Here is a 7,559-nt window from a genome sequence, read left to right as displayed (position 1 = left end):
GCACACAACAACAACAACAACAACAACAACAACAACAATGTGCATAGGAGACACCTGAAACTCCATGTATAACAGAAACTCCATGTATAACCTGGTCCTGTGTAATGCAATTATTATTATGTTAAAGGATATTGTTGAAGACTCTGTGTTAATTCATATTATTGAAGATTTCCTGCTACTTTCTCTGATCTTCTCCTTCACCAAACATGATTTCCTTTTCTAGGAGCTGGATGCTTCAGACAACATGTCCAAAGAACATGAGAGAAAAAAATTATCCACTTCCTAAACAACATGCCTCTGGAAACTCTATGAACTTTGATTGTTCATACGGTCATTATGAGTCTTGCTTGACTCAACAACAATCAACAACAACAATAACAGTATATACAATACTCTTTGCTAACACTACAATACAGTGTTATAAATTCTTTGACCTTTTTTATTCATGGTTGAATTTTCACATGCATATGTTGTTGTTGTTGTTGTTAGGTTCTGTCGAGTCCAGTATGACTCATAGAAACCCTATGAACAACAGATCTGAACTGTTCTATTGTGCACCATCTTCACAGTTCCTGACACACAAGAGCCTGTTGTAGCAGTCACCATGTCAATCCACCTGGTTGAGGGTCTTCCTCTCTTTCATTGACCCTCCACCCTTCCCAGCATCATACTCTTCTCCAAGGAATGGCACCTCCTAGCAACATGCCCTGGAAGCAGGAGTGGCATCCACTTCCTAAATAACATGCCTTCAGAAATTCTATGAACTTGGATAAATGTCAGTAATTGTAGAGGGGCTTCAGGCCTTTTGCTCATAGGGTTGCCATGAGTCATGCTTGATTCGAAGGCAATCAACAACAACAACAACAGCAACATGCCCAAAATAAGTCAGGTGAAGCCTCATCATTCTTGCCTCCAAAGAGCACTCCGGCTGCATTCTCTTGAAGATATATCTGTTTGTTCTCCTGGCTGTCCATGTGATGTTCAGGCTCTTCTCCAACACTACAGCTCAAAGGAATCAATTCTTTTTCTGTCATCCTTTTTCATTGTCCAGCTCTCAGTTGCATAGTATGTAATTAGAAAGACTAAGGTCTGAATCATACGCATCTCAGTCCTCAAAACGACATCATTACTCCTCAATAATTTGGAGACATCCCTAATTTCCCAGTGCAATGCGCCTCCTTATTTCCTCACTGCTGGTACCAAGGGTGTTAATTATGGATCCAAGCAAGATGAAGCTATTGATAGTTTCAATCTCCATGATGCTTCTTGTTGGTCTAGTGGTAAGAATCTTTTTCTTAACCTTGAGATGCAATCCATACCGAAGGCTGCATTTCTTGATCTTTTGCAACAAGTACTTCAAGTCCTCCTCGCTTTCAGCAAGCAAGGCTGTGGCATCTGCATAGTGCAAGTTATTGATCAGTCTCCCTCCAATGCCACACTCCGCTTCATAGAACACAGCTTCTCAAATAATTTGCTTAGTATACAGACTGAGTGAGTATAGAGATAGAATACAACACTGACACACTCCCTTCTCAGTTTTAAAATGTGCTGTGTTCCCCTGCTCTGTTCACACAACAGCCTCCTGGTCCAGGTATAGGGTTCTACATGAGCACAATTAAGTGCTCTGGGACTCCTTTTCTTTTCAATGCCAGGCACAACTTATCACAACATTGAAATTTGTGTCACAATATTGAAAGATGCTGTGGGCAATATATTGAATGACCCAGAAAGCATCAAAACAAGATGGAGGGAATACACAGAATCACTGTACCAGAAAGAATTGATTGATACTGAAAAATTTCAGAAAATACCATATGAACAGGAGTCAATGTTAATGAAGGAGTAAGTAGAAACTGAATTGAAGGCACTGGCAAAATATAAGGCCCCAGGAATTGATGGTATACCAATTGACTTGTTTTGATTAACCTTGTAACCTTGGATGTGTTCACTAGTCTCTGCCAGGAAATTTGGAGGACAACCTTCCGGCCAATGGATTGAAATAGGTCTCTATTTGTTCTCATTCCCAAGAAAGGTGATCCCACTGAATGTGGAGACTATCAAACAATATCATTATTATCACATGCAAGCAAAATATTGCTCAAGATCATTCTAAAATGACTAGAACAGTATATAGATAGGGAACTTCCCAGAGTTCAAGCAGGATTTAGAAGGGGTCGTTGCACCACGGATATCACTGCTAAAGTCAGATGGATCTTAGCTGAAAAGTAAGGAATACCAGGAGAATGTCTATTTGTGCTTAATGACTTGATTACATGCATATTAAGCAACTGAAAGTACTATATCTTGGGCCATTTGCCCCTTAGTCTTTATAGGGACATATTTAGTTTTTAAAGTGACATTTTTATTCTTCAGCACTTTAAAGAAATGTATGGCAGCAGATTTACTCTTTGCAATAAGTTCTTTAGTTTCTTGACTGCTATTTTAATAAGTATTGGTTATAAAACCATGTAGAATGAAATCTCTGGTAATTTTAAAAGAGTGCATATCCTACCATGGATAAGTATTTCTATATTCATCAATTAGCTATTTTTTAATATATGTATAAGTCTATGGTTTTTGTGATGTTTAAAAATATTATACAATTACTCCATTGATTATTAAAGAAGGATTTAAAATATTGCATACTATTGATTGTTGTTGTTGTTAGGTGCTAGTGAGTTGAGCACAACTCATAGTGATTCTATAAACAAACAAAGGATGTCAACCTTGCACTATTCTTCACCATACTAATCATCTCCAATGGGCTTGAGCCAACTGTTACAGTCAATGTTTCAATCCATTTCTTTGAGTCCTTTGCTGTAGTTGTCATGTCAATCCATCTCATTGAGGATCTGTCTCTCTCCTTCACTGATCCTCTATCTTTCCAAGCTTAATATCCCTTAATATCCTTAACTGACCCTTCTCAACAATGTGTCAAAATTTGTGAGATGAAGTTTCACCAAGAAATGCTTTGATTGCACTTTCTCCAAGATATGTTTGTTCTTTTAGCAATCCATGAGATATTCAGTACTCTTCTCTGACACAACAACTCACAGGCATCAGTACTTCTTCTGTTGTCCTTATTCATTGTCCAACTTTCAGATGGATCACAAGTAAACGAAAAGACCATGGATTGGATCACATGCACCTTGGTCTTTAAACGGACATCTTTGCTCTTCAGCATTTTGGAAAGGTCTCAGCAGATTTTTCCCAAGGCCACATATCTTTTGATGTCTTAATTGCTGGTACCAAGCTTTTTGATTGTGGATCCAAGTAAGATGGGATTGTTGACAATTTCAATCTTTTCTATTTCTGTCATGATGTTGCTATTGACCCAGTAGTGACGATTTTTGTTTTCTTGATGTTGAGATGCAGTCCATATTGAAAATTACATATCTTCATCTTCTGAAGCAAGTATTTAAAATCCTGTTCACTTTCAGCAAACAAGGTTGTGCCATTTGCACAATACGGGTGTTGATGATCTTTATGCTACATTCTTCATAAAATCTGGTCTTTTTAATTATTTGCTCAGAAAATAGATGGGATGTTGTTGTTGTTAAGTGCTGTTAAGTCGTAGACGACTCCTAGAGACCCAATAAAACCCATTAAATGAGGAAATGACTGCTTCTTTACAAATGGTGCTGCCAAAACTGGATAACTGCCTGCACAAACCAAAACATGATCCATAGCTCACACCATACACAAAACCCAATTGAAGATGGATCTGAAACCTAGATATTAACCCCCAAATCATACAGATCATAAGAGACAAAATGAGAACCAAATTAGATGCCCTGGACTATGGCATAAATAGGCTTGCAAAAATCACCAAATTGAACAGTTTGGAAAAGAGAAAAATCAATGAATGAGGTCTTCTTAAAATGACATCTCTATGTGCATCAAAAGCTTTCTTCAGTATGGGGAAAAGAAAGTCCACAGATTTAGAAAGGACATTTGGCAATGACATTTCAGGCAAGATTTTCATAACTGAAGTTTATATAACACTATAGTTTCTCCACAAGAAAAAAGATTGAGAACTCAATCACAAAATGGGCGTAAGACATGAAAAGATTCTTCACAAAGGAGGGTATTAGAACAGCTAAGAAACACATGAGGAAATACTCATTAGCAATTAGAGAGATGCAAACAAAAACAACGATGAGATACCATCTCACTCCAGCAGTAGGAGCAAAGTTTAACAACACAGCAAACAATAAATATTAAAGATGGTATAGAGAGATTGGAGCTCTCTTATGCACTGCTGATGGGAATGTAAAATAGTATAATCACTCTGAAAAGCAGTTTGGTATATCTTCAAAAGGCTGAACATAGAAATCCAATTAAACCCAGCTTTTTCCACTGCTAGGAATATATACCAAGAAAGGAGAACTCAGACACAAATAGACATTTGCTCATCTATGGTCTTAACAGCATAATTCATGATAACAATAAAATGGAAACTGGTCAAATGCTAATCAACAAATAAGTGGATTGAGAAAGTATGGTGCATTCACAAAATGGAATTAATGCTGAGGAACAGCGGTTTTTATAAAAATTATGTAACTTGGGAGAGATTAGAGAGCATTATGCTGTGTGAAATATCTCAGTTATATAAAGATTACATAATATTACATTATTGTGAACATAGGAGGATTGCTGAACAAGATATGTAAAAATGTTCAAAGGGGAAGAGGAAGGAGGGGGAAAAAAATCACTGGGTAAGTAGAAGTTAGTGGGTGGAAGGGATGAAGGAATGGGAACTATTCAATAGGGACGTGAATAGATGGAGTGATAATAGTCATTAACCAATGGAAATTAATTATGTAAAATACAATGTATATGAATGATTATATAAAATATAAAATGCATGAAGAAAACACAATATATATGAATGATTGTATACAACACAAAGTACATGTATAAAACATGATCTATATGAATGATTATATGCAAATCAAGACATTTAAAAAAAATTTCTTCATTTTTAACTTTAAAAGTTGGGGCATAAGTTTGAATAATAGTTGTATTACCAGATATTCCTTGCATGTGTGGATAGTATCCTATCACATTATTGTCATACTAGATAGATCTTGAAATGTTCTTTTTTAAAAATGTTCTTTTTTGTTATTAATAGGATAATAGGACATCATTCCTCTTCAATTTTTCATTCTTTAAATAATAGGTCATGTGAATGTCTTATTTTAAATACCAGTCTCTCTCAGTTCATTAATGCCTAGGAGTTTCATTCTTATATGTTCCGATTCATTTTTAACAACTTTCAATTTTCCTAAACTCATATTTCTCACATTTTATTCTACAATTGTTAAATGTTTGCAACAAATGTTCTCCTCATTTATATGTTGTTTTTATATTCCATTGAGCCATCTGCAACTCATAATGACCCTATGTACAGTAGGTCTGAACTCTGTCCTCCCCTGAGCCAATCTCTCACTGTCACTGACACACCTGCCCCAATTACTCCAGTCATTGTATCAATCGATCTCTTCCAGAGTCTTCCTCTCCTGAGTTGTACCTCCATCCTTCCAAGCATGATGACCTTCTCCAAGGACTGGTTCCTAATGGCAACAGGGCCAAAGTATATGAGACAGAGCTTCAAAATCTTTGCCTCCAGAGGGCAACTTGGTTTCACTTTCTCCAGGAGACCTGTTTGTTCTCTTGGAAGTATATTTAATACCCTTTTCCAGCACCACAACCTAAAGGCATCAGTTCTTCTTCTGTTATCATTGTTAATTGTTCAGCTTTCTGGTTTATAGTAAGTAATTGTGAAGACCATGGCCTGAAACAGGCACACCTTAGTCTCTAGACTGACATCTTTGCACTTCAGCATTCTTGAGAGGTCCCTGACAGGAGACTTGCCTAATTCAATTTGTCTTTAGATTTCTTGACTGCTGGTACCAAGAGCATTGATTTGGAAGCAAGTAAGCTGAAATTTTAACAATCTCAATCTCTCTTTCATCTATCATAGTGCTATCAATTGGCCCAGTGGTGAGAATCTTTGTTTTCTTGATGTTGATCGTCAATCCACATTGAAGACTACAGTCCTTGATTTTCTACACCGGATGCTTGGTACAAAATTCTATCATTCTATCTCCAGCTTCATTTCTCTCACTCACACCATGTTTTCCAGTTGAAATCCTTCTTACTTGTTTCCAATTAGTAGTTGTTGTTGTCAATTGCCTTCAAGTGGAGCACAATTCATAGTGACCTCATGAATAAAAGGCCTGAAGCCTTTCTACAACTACCGACATTTATCAAAGTTCATAGTGTGTCTGGAGGCATGATATTTAGGAAGTGGATACACACATACACCCACACACATACACACACAAATATTTTTGTATTCAGATAAAATTGACTTTCACAGTAATGAGTCAAGAAAAAAACTCCAACTTTCCCAATGCAATAAATCTCCTGATCTCTTGATGGTACCTGGCCTGGTGCATTGATTTTGGATCCAAGTAAGAGTTGTTGACACTCCCAAGCTTTTCTCCATCTATCATAATGCTACCTATTAGTCTGGTGGTGAGGATTTTTGTTTTCTTGATGTTGAGATGCATGTTTGAAGGCTGCAGTGCTCCTCTGATCCTCTTTACTTTCAGCAAGCAAGGTTGTCATCCATAAAGTGAAGGCTGTTGATGAGTTTTTCTCCAATCCTGATGTCACGTTCTTCTTCATAGAGTCCAGCTTCTCAAATAATTTGTCCATTGTATAGATTAAATAGGTATGAAGAAAGGATATAACCCTGACACACATCTTTCTTAACTTTAAACCATTCAGTGTTCCCTTGCTCTGTTTGCACAATAGTCTCTTGATCTAGATATAAGCTTGATACAAGCACAATTAAGTATTCCGGGATTTCCATTCTTCTCAATGTTCGCCATGATTTGTTATGATCCACACAGTCAAATGACTTTGCATAGTCATCTAAGCACAAATAAATAGACATTTTTCTGGTATTCTTTCCTCTCAGCCAGGATCTGCCTGACATCAGCAATGATATTCCTTGCTTATGTCCCTTGGTCTCTTGTAAATATAGCTTGAACCAGCAGTGCCCATATATATCTTGTTCTAGCTGTGGCATCAGAACTGGAGGAAGACTCATTTGTTATACTGATGATACAACCTTCCTCACTGAAAGTGAGGAGAACTTGAAGTGCTTGCTGCAGAAGATCAAAATCAATAGTCTTCAATATGGATTAGATCCCAACCACAAGAAAACAAAGATTCTCCCCACTAGCTTTGTAGGCTATATTGTAGATGGAGAAAAGCCTGAAACTGTCAACGACTTCATCTTATTTGGATTCACAATCAATATACTGGGTACTAGCAGCCTGGAGATCAGGAGACACATTGCATTTGAAAAGTCTGAAGTCAGGGACCTCTCTACATTATTGAGGAGAAATGTCAGGCCATGATCTTTTTAAACACTTGCTATGCATCTGAAAAATGGATAATGAGTAAGAGTGATATAAGAAGTATTGATACCATTGAGCTGTGGTGTTAAAGAATACTGAATATCCCGTGGACTTCCAAAAGAC

Source organism: Elephantulus edwardii, unplaced genomic scaffold, assembly GCF_000299155.1.
Source record: "Elephantulus edwardii isolate Elephantulus edwardi_28Jun2011 unplaced genomic scaffold, EleEdw1.0 scaffold00661, whole genome shotgun sequence".
Taxonomy (NCBI): domain Eukaryota; kingdom Metazoa; phylum Chordata; class Mammalia; order Macroscelidea; family Macroscelididae; genus Elephantulus; species Elephantulus edwardii.
This window is presented reverse-complemented; position numbering follows the sequence as displayed.